Source organism: Dunckerocampus dactyliophorus, chromosome 1 (assembly GCF_027744805.1).
Source record: "Dunckerocampus dactyliophorus isolate RoL2022-P2 chromosome 1, RoL_Ddac_1.1, whole genome shotgun sequence".
NCBI lineage: Eukaryota > Metazoa > Chordata > Actinopteri > Syngnathiformes > Syngnathidae > Dunckerocampus > Dunckerocampus dactyliophorus.
In genome coordinates, this window is record NC_072819.1 from 21,434,296 (window position 1) to 21,444,961 (window position 10,666).

The following is a 10,666-nucleotide window of genomic DNA, read 5'->3' on the forward strand; positions in this document are numbered from 1 at the left end:
TTTCCTAATATTTAGCAATGAAATGGAGCAATATACATTCGAAGGTGACACTGACCTGTCTCTGAATTTCTTTTTCCCCTCTCCGAATGTTTGGAACTCCTGTTTCAATTTCGGCATCATATTGAGCTGAACAACAGGAGAGGGTGTAGCTCAACTTGCCATAGCTGACATTATGTCGGTCCTCTTTAGATTGCAAGCTATTTGAAAGTGCACCAGCAGCGCTTCTGCTGGTTAGAGTCAAGTATCCATCCATCCATCTTCTACCGCTTGGGGGGCAGCAGCCGAAGCAAACTCTGACACCGGTCATATAGGGAACAAACATCCTGAATTAGGTCGCCCTCCAGCCCATATTCCGAGAGAACTCCCCACAAAATTCACGGTTGAATGCCTTCTCCAATTCCACAAAACACTTGTAGACCGGTTGGGCAAACTCCCATGCAAACCTCAAGGACCCTACCAAGAGTGAAGAGTTGGTACACAGTTCTACAACCAGGACAAAAACCGCACTGCTCCTCCTTAATCCAAGACTCAATTATCCGGCGAATCCTCCCCTCTAGAACCCTTGAATAGACCTTACCAGGAAGGCTGAGGACTGTGATCCCACGATAACACATCCCTTGGTCCAAAGTTACTGCCTCCGATGTCCATGCGATGCTGCAAGACACGGCCACAGCATCCAAGGCCTTAAGGAACTCTTAAGGATCTCATCCATCTCTGGGGCCCTGCCACCTAGGAGCTTTTTGACAACCTCGGCAGCCTCAGCCCCAGAGATAGGAGAGCCCACTGTCGTGTCCACAGGCACTGCTTCCTCATTGGAAGATGTGTCGGTGGGATTGAGGAGATCTTCGAAGTACAGTGTTCCCTCGTTTATCGCAGGGGATAGGTTCCCAAATTCGCCCGCAACAAGTGAAATCCGCGAAGTAGCGAATTATATTTTTTTACAATTATTATATATGTTTTAAGGCTGTAAAACCCCTCACCATACACTATACACTTTTCTCAAACAGACATTAACGTTTTCTCACATTTCTCTCTTGTTTAAACACTCTCAAAGTTCAAATTTCGTTATAAATTTTAATGATCAACCTATTAGGTTGTACCCAAGAAAGTGACTCACTTAAGTGACTCACGTGTATTTCACTCATCTGATCGTGCCTTGTTGTCCTGGCGCCGTTCGGCTGTTGCAGTATTGTATCCTTGTTAAAACATATTGCTCCTGTCGTCGTATTTTCCTTACACGGTTAGCTTCTTCAGTTTGTTCTATTGTTTACTATATTTGCGGTTAGCAAGCAGCTCACACGGTTAGTTAGTTTGGTAGCCATGACCACCACAGGAGACAGCACAAAGGAGATTGATTGAGAATGGTCTACAGCCAGTGGGGATGCAGAAGACAATGGGCGGTGCAAACAGAAGAGAGAGAATAGAGAGACACCACCGCCTACAACACTCAACTTCCCACAATGCAATTCTTCTGAAAGAGAAAGGGAAAAACCTTGACAATTAAATTACCACATTGTTACATTACCTGATCTTTTTCCATTGTATCATTTTCCCATGTATTGACTGGTAAAGACTACATTGGAATACTTGAAGTGACTAAATGTATTGCAATTGATGTGAAATGGATGGAGGGTAAATAAGCTTTGCTTCTTCCTTCTACTTTTGGACATGTGGAACTGTGCATTGAACTATGTGATGTATTCTATTGTAACTTGTATGCATGTTCAAATAAGATTAAACCGTTACCATTACCATTACCAATTAATGCACTATATTTTGCCTTAATTACTTCAATATACCATTGGTCAACAATTAGTTCGACAGAAATGGATCAATTCTTAATGTTTATCGAATAGATCATTGAAAAATGTGCCATATAATGTCCCGTAAGCTTTATTTGTTTGATTCCTTTTAATAACGTAAAAAAGCAATTGAAGACCTGAATTTTTTTTCAGTATAAATATAGGTAGCCTGAATGTCCTGAACGCGTTGAACAGTTTGATGTTGGAATGGCTTGAAGCGGTTGAGAAATGTGGCAGTGGTAGCATTTAATTAGTTTTAAGGAAAAGGTTGAATTCTGGGAATATTTTTTACTTTTATTCACCCCCAAAATTTAATCAGTTCTTCCAAATCCCATTTACGACAATTCCTATAAATTTCATCCAAATCCATTCCGAACTTTTCAAGTTATTTTGAACACAAACTGACAAACAAACAGATAAACCATAACCAGATAAAAACCATAATCTCCACGCTGCGCTTGTCGGAGGTGATTAAGTAATAGCTCGCAGTTCTGTTTGGAAAAGGTACCTAAGGTGACATTAGCCTCATCAGAGGTTCCGCCCTGCTACTGAAATTGTGAATAAGGCGTCAATAGAAATTTGCAAACCCCAGGAACCTCTGCAGATGCTTTCTTGATGTCGGAAAAGACCAGTCGACCACCGCCTAGATCTTAGTGGGATCAGCTCGTAACAGCCCCTCTCCACTATGTACCCCAAGAACGATATCGATGCTGAGTGGAATTCACACTTCTCAGCCTTTACAAAAAGTCGGTTCTCCAAGAGCCGTTGGAGTATGAGGCGGACGTGGAGGACATGCTCCTTGAGGTCTCTGGAAAATATTAAAATATCATCAAGATAGATGAAGCAAAACTGATTAATCATGTCCCGAAGGACGTCATTGATGAGGTTCTGAAAAATCGCGGGAGCATTGGTGAGGCCAAAGGGCATCATCAGGTGTACCAGGTGGTAAGCATTACCAAGGTCTAACTTTGTAAATACCCGCGCAGAACTGAGTGAAGAAAAGGCTGGGTCCATGAGCGGTAAAGGATAGCGGTTCCTAACATCTCATTAAGCCCTCGGTAGTCGATGCAGGGCCGTAACGACTTATCTTTTTTGTCCACGAAAAAAACCCTGCACCAAGCGGCGATAAAGAATGTGGATAAGGCCCGCGGCGAGAAAAGAGGATACGTATTCCTTAAGGGCTTGGAGTTCCGGACCCGAAATGTTATATAATTTAGCAACGGCGAAACACAAACAATTGGTGTGAAAAAAGTGCTCCAACTGGTAATCTGGGCCCTACTCCAATCGACGGAGGGGTTATGGAGCTTAAACCATGTGAAACCTAGCAAAACCGGTGCTGCAATAGAAAAACGAATGGACTCGTGATGATTGCGTGGTAAGCGAAGTGACAAAAAGTCCGTCTGGTGCGTGGCCGCCACCAAGAGGCGTCCATCTAAGGAGTGAACCTCCTTAGGCTCTGAGAGCTTAATCTTAGCTAACCCATGTTTTACTACAAACTCAGAGTCCAAGAAACTGTCATCAGTCCCAGAGTCTATCAAGGCTGAGACCTGAATACTATGAAGGAAATAGTTCCTGCAACATGCAGTCTGTGTTTAGTCCAATTGTCCTCGCCTGCTGTAGTCTCTTCCTTAGAAAACTCACAGGAGGCGGCGAGTGATCGTTCCCCGTGAGGTAGACGATCCTTATTTGATACCAGCGAAGCCTCCTTGCTGGTATCAGGATGTGACAGCCGACGTCGCGCTGGTCTGGCCGGACACCTTGATATCTGATGAGCCGGGCCCCCTCAGTACAGACACAGATGGAGTCTACGCCAGCGAGACCTCTCCGCCGACAATAGGCGTCGTCCCCCAAGCTGCATGGAGATCTCTGAAGACGCTGCCGAGTTCGAGGTGGCGTCGTCCGTGTCCATCGCGGGTGCTGATATCGGTCACAGTGATGATCTTCTCCTCCTCGGGGCGCTCTCGTTCTCGCTCCCTTAAACGATTGTCGAGTCTGATAGCTAGATCAATAAGGCTGTCCAAGGGAGTGGTATCGTCTTTAACTGCCAGTTCATCCTTTTAACATGTATTGCTTTGCGAAATATGCCGCGTAGCGCAACCTCGTTATAGCCCCTTTTGGCTGCCCAAACTCGGAAGTCCACTGAAAATGCCGCTACTGACCATCGCTTCTGCTTGATGGTGGCTCCCTGCCTCCCTGCCACGCTGCTGCTGATAAAAAACTAGCGAACGCTGGTGCAAAAATTGTTCACTGGAACCTGCTTCCCCTGAAAAACGAGGGGGGTGAGGAATCTTAGGCTCACGATGCGAGACGGGAACAGTCCATGGAAGTGCTTGAGGCAAGACTACTGCTAGACGGAGCTGCCCGCTCTGGCAGCAAATATGTGCCCTCTCTAATCGTTGCTCCAACGCACCTACGTTGGCAGTTAAGGCAGCAATGGCTTTCATAATATCACGCAGGGACTTCTCGTGACTACCCACGAACTGTCCCTGGTGAGAAAGAGATGAACGGAAATGCTGCGCCTCCACGGGATCAATTTTATGGCCAGATTGTTCTGGCAGGTCTGGCTAAGGCTGACGTTAGGATACTTAAAAAGCCAGTGGAGATAATTGGCGACAGGTGTGCACAGACAGCTCCGCCCCTGCCGGACCAGCCGTGCACTGCAACAGGTGGCAGACAAGCAACACCTCAGCACATGACAGAAAGGACTGGACTGGACAGGACTGGACTTATTACGTTATTCTGTATTATTATTATTATTATTGTTATATATTATTATTATTTTTTATGTATATTGCACTACAAATTGTGATCTCTTCTGTATTTATTTATTTTTTTATTCTTATTTTATTTTCTTATTTTTCATATCTCTCAAGTCTTGCCTTGGTTGTTTTATTTTGTGAATAAGTTCATTATGACATTTTTGCAGAGCTGCTGGAAATGTGAATTTCTCTTGGAGAGTAATAAAGTATCTATCTATCTATGAATCAATCTATGTTTGTATGCATGTCATGGAATGAACAGCGCCGCACGAGTGGCTGCCTTTCAAACAGCTCTGTTTGTTTATTCAAGCACAGCCATGACGTGCGACGTCCGGCATCGGCGTGATTCCCTGGCTACCCATTGATATCAAGGCGGCAGTACCGGGGCTAAGATGGCTAAAAGTCAAGCGGCTCGCAAGGAAGTGGAGCTTGAAGCCTTCGGGACCTTCTATTATCATGGGAAACGTGAATTCACTACCGAGCAAGATCGAGGAGCTGGCAACAACGTCAAGACCTTCAGAGAGTGCAGCTTATTTGTGCTTCACTGAATGGCTAACAGCTAGCGTAATTTTGCCGGCCTCAATATATTTCCATCTGTATGCAGGTCTGTTTTACTCATCTCCCGCGTCCAAACAGGCAGGAAGAAGATTCACTCTGTGCATTGGTTTGCGAGTTTGTCCCATAGAACAACGGCATGAATGGAGTGAGCCCTTTTGTCAATCATACAGTCTCTCTGTCTCGGTGGGTGGAGGTGGGTCCGCTAGCATAGACAGAGTGCAGAATAGTGTAACATAGTAGAAATGAAATTAGTAGATTATTTTTATATTAGATATTTTGTCACGTTCGGGTTGTGTTGTCGGAATGTTGACCCCCGGTATGCAGAGACAAGGAGATGGCGTGCCAAAATAAAGGTCTTTTATTGATGTATAACAGGGGTAAACAAAAGGCGACAGAGGAAAAAGGCTCTGCGATAACAGATACAAAATCCAGGTGAGTAAATATCTCAGGTTACAGCACTGTCTTGGAAACAAGGAATACGGGTAACAATGACAGTCACGGTAGGTGCAATGAACCAGCGCCGTACGCCTGGCGACGCTGGCCTTTTAACAGCCGCTAATTGTAATTGGCTACAGCTGCCACCAGCCGTAAAGTGGCTGCCTCTTCCACCCAACAGGAAGTACCCCTTGCCAAAATAAGAGCGCAGGACAGGAAGCACTCACCCCTGTCCTGCGAAACGTGACATATTTCCTATATTTTCTCATTGTACTAAGTAAAGTTAAAATCTCCCCTCGACCTCATAGACCCAATCTCGTGTACAGTCTCGTCTTGTGGACTGAGTGACCCGTGACACCCCTAGTTTTTGATATACGCATTTTACCACTGAGTTAGTTTAACCATAATCTGAATAATAAAAATGTAAATTGCATTTCGGTGTCCCACTTGAAACACCCTCTGTTCACCACTTAATCTTTGCTGCGGAGGAGCAACAGCAAATCAGGAGGGGAGCTTAACATGAGTCGACAGACATATGACATCGACAAAGTGAGGTTTATGTGTGTGACACTTGCAATCGACCCACACTAACTTTGCGAGCTTGATGTAATGGGTACCCCTGTTCTAGGGTAATTAAAAATTTCTAAATTCATTTCATTTAGGGGAAGACATGTGAAAAAATCCCCAAAAAACCTTTGTCCATTCTTTTGCCGCTTTCGTGTATCATTTCCTGTAAGAAGATTCAAAGCAAAATGTGTAGACAGTCTTTATGATATAAAAGGAGTAACCGTGAAAAGATGAAAAAAATAAACTAAGAATAAAGTAATACATTTACAGGACAAGTCATACCTTTTAACTCTATTTCTACAGGATATTTAAGTTTTTTCATAAATAAAACTTTCATAAATAATACTTTTTTCCTCATAGCATATTTTTTATTCATAAAAATACTGTTATTCTTGTAATATTATGAGTTTTTTTTCTTCTTTAATCGTATTACTGTTGGGGCATATTTTTGGTTTGTTTTTTACGTTTTTCCTTTTCAGCGTAGCCTGAACAGTGTAGCCTTTGTCGTATTACATGTATTACATTGTTCTTCTGTAGGTAAATGTGAAATTATATTTATCTTAGGCGTAGACATTTGAAAATGTCAAAAAAAATAGTCTTATAGTCTTTCTTGAGTCATTTCCTGCAAGAAGATCCCAATGTAACCAATACAAAGAAGTCAGTTTAAGTCAAACACGCATGAGTCATTCTGAGCTTAACTGTATATACAGAAGCATTAATAGGGAACTTTCCTCCGTTCCCTCTATGATGACAAGTCAGCGTAACAGTTGACAGTTTCTGTTGATGTTTGGTACCTGCCCTTCCGGCAAAAGGAGAACAACAAGGTCGACGAACAGGCTCGCAACCAGGTCAACCAGGTTGACCTGTTTCGGGTTACGCGTCCACTTGGAAGAATCTGGGTGGGACTATTGAGTTTCACCTCAAATATTTATGTCAAAGGTTACTGCGACCAGACCACATGATCGCAGCATCGTGATGTCTCAAAGTGGAGAGTCAACAGTGATGCTACCCTGAGGGGCTTCTTGCTGTTTTATCTCTCCCACAAAAAAGAAAGCCACCGTAAAACATGCACATATGACTGAGAATAAACAGGGATGTCATCACTTGGTGGGATTGAGGAGAGAAAAAACAGATAAGAAAAACTGGTGAGAACTCATCCATGGCTTCAGGGAGATGCCGACCAGGGTAACGCGACATTCCAGTTGGCTGACTCCACAGCGCCTGACACACGGTCCTGGCGGCTGCCGTGTACTTTAAGGGGAAAGGTCACTGTTTCCTCCCCTCGCTGTTAAAAGAGTGAAGGATAAGACTGACAGTGCTGAGTGAAGGCTGGGGAGAGTATTTTGGTGCTGTTAGAACACACACATGGATTGTCACACTGTCAATAAGCATGTGTGTGTCATTGCCCTGTGAGTCACATGGTTGTTATTCTCTTCTTGTGCTCTTTATGCATGCTTCACCTCCACATTGAACATTTTCACTGTGCAGTCACTGTGCATTTTAGAGATGGCACTGCCCAACCCAATTCAACAAATGACACACAGTGTTTACTTCTTAGCAATACATTTTTTAGACTTACATTTTTTTCTCTGTTCCTGAAAAATAGCATACATTTCCCAAAACACTGCGCCGTATTTTCTTTATTAGGACATCATTCGCGAGTGCTGCGCACTTGTGTCAAAGGCGCACTTTATTGTCAAAATTTGAACCTTGTTTTCAAAATTAGCACACATAAAGCAAAGTAGGACACTGCACTGCTAAATACAAAACACCTTTTCTCACTGTTTTTTGACATGAAGTATAAAAAATGATAGTCCTCAAAAATGACAACATAAATGCATCCTATAAATGAACCAGAGGGGGCCATTGCAGTGCCTGACTGCACATTACAAAATAAAAAATAATGCTATACAAAAAAATACAGCACTGTATTGTACATAGTATGTATGCAAATATCTACACCACATCTGCATCAATTATTTCAGCCTGGTCAGGCCACAGGGCCTCATTACATCACAAGTTATGCGTTCTCTGGCCAGGCAATGAGGATAGAAAGACCTAGTTTGTCTGATCCAGTCCTGACATGCATCAACACAAATATCATCACATGCCAAGACTATTGATTGCAAGAGATTTTCCCGAATGTATAGCTGTCACTCACAAACCTTCCACCTGCATGGAGAGAAGAATTCTTCTATAGGATCCAGAAAAGGAGAATATGGTGGCAGAAAAAGCACAATAACTTAAGGGTTCATATCGAACCATTCTCGAATCAGGCCTCTATGAAAATTAACATTACCCCAGACAACAACAAACACCGTGTCTTCTTGCCAGACACCCTGCTGCACCCATGTCAGTAGGCCTTCACAAAGTCCATCTAGGAACGTTAACAAATGATGGGTGTTGTATGCACCCAGAATTACTCCAAGATTGCTTATTGCAGCACAGAGGGTTACATTGCACCCATGCTGACCTGGGACGTCGACTATAGCCCGCTGTCCAATAATATTTCTGAAGTTGCAGGACCAGCCAAACTCTGGAAAAAAAGGGCAACTTATCGTGAGGAAAATACGGTAGCTGTACACGCAAGGTTTTCACTAAAGTTCTTACAAGTGTTAAAAGTGTTAAACCCTGTTAATATTAAAACGTAAAAACAACAAAAAAAAACACTATCATAACATCAAAACACCCAATTCTAACTTTTAAGACAAATACAAAAGGAGTAATAAGAAACTGAGCCGGAAACAGATGTGTCTCGCATCTAATTTATAAAATTCTTACTGGTATAAAATAAAGCTAATCGCTGTTACGAGTAGAACGCAAAAACGATAAACCACTTACGTGTAACTTAAATGAGGCACAACAGAACTTTTTAGCCATATTGCAAGTGTTCGCTTAACCAACCAACGCAAGGGAATGGGGAAGTCACATCACGGATGTGCCTCACATCCTATTTATAACATTCTTACAAGAAATGTAACATTATAAAACATAAAAGTAATAAAACAGCAAATGACAAAGGCATAAGGCCACAGTGATTCACTTCAAACGCAACTCATTGTCCTTAATATTTTTATTTTATTCTTTTTTTTTGCGAGTACATTGTGCTCTTTACTCACTCATTATCCAACTATGCTTCTCTCAACTATGAACCCTTTCATTAGTTGTCACTATTATATATTTCTTATTATTTATCATGACTGTTATATCATTTCTTTACAGTGACCACAACCTTGACTCCTATTTTATCACACTGCTATGCTACCTTATCTTTTTCCCAAGTATTTGAAACTGGCAAAGAGTACATTTGGAATACATTTGGAATAGTTTCCTATGAAACTTGTATGCCTGTTTAAAATAAATTAAACCATTACATGACCAATTTGTGATATTCTTAATTGTTTTGTCGTGTAAAAAGAAGTAACTGTAAATCTTAGTGCACAGAAACAAAAAACACTGTCTTGATAATGTCTCATAGTGCTTATAGTGTTGTTTTTGAGTTGTTTCCTCAGTGCGTATCTGTCTGACTTCCTGTTTCTGTTCCTGTAAGCACTTTAGTTTGTTGTTCGAACATCCTGGTGAGTGTGGTCGACCATTCTTTTTCATTGGTCTGTGGGGCAGTTATGATTGAGCCCGTTAAAGTCTGCCTAGCAACAAGTAACCAGGACACAGAATCAGAGCAAATCTGTTGTCTGCAGTCTTCCATTTGTCAATGTTAGGTTTTACAACTAATTGTTTTATATAATAAAGACCCTGACCAAGTGTGGTTTCCTACGTCATGCACCACATAAAAACACAACTGAATTGTGCAACGATGGCCTTGTGGAATAAGAACACATTTCCTGCCTTTGCAGTAAATCGTTAGCCTTGGAGCACGCTTGCCGTCACCCGACAAATGTGTGATTACTGGTGATGAATGCGATTAAAGCACTCTACCTTTGCACTTTGCCTCTCTTTCTAATCCCCGCTTCCTTTCTGCCTTAGCAAATATTTGTCATACCCTACACCACCATCACGCCCACCCACCCACACACTTTCCCATTAGCACCTCCCCCCACTGGCTTACCGTAAAGATGCTGCCTCAAACACTTCCCCATTCCTGAAAGACCGATAAAGAACTGTGATGTGGCAACACTGCAGCTTCTGCTAGCTAGTGCTGACAGGATGTGTGTGTGTTTGGAGATAATGTTAAACAGTGTTGTGGCACCTTGTCACTATAGGAAGTAATAAAGGAGATGACTTATGATTAACTTTGCAACTTGAAAGTCATGCAGGTGCAGTAAACGTGTTTTTATAGCAATACAACCAAGGGTGTGGTAATATCCTCTGTAAACGATCTGTTCATGTCTGTTAATATGAATGATGGCTCAACACCAGGAAAACCACTGTCTGATATCTCGATTGTAAAATTGCACAGTCAAAAAATAGTTTACATCACCGTTCAAACTTACAGAAACAGAAAGTATTGCCAGAACATCAATATATACACAAATACATTTCTGACAAATAACACAAAATTCATCAATTATTATTAGTTAGCTCAGT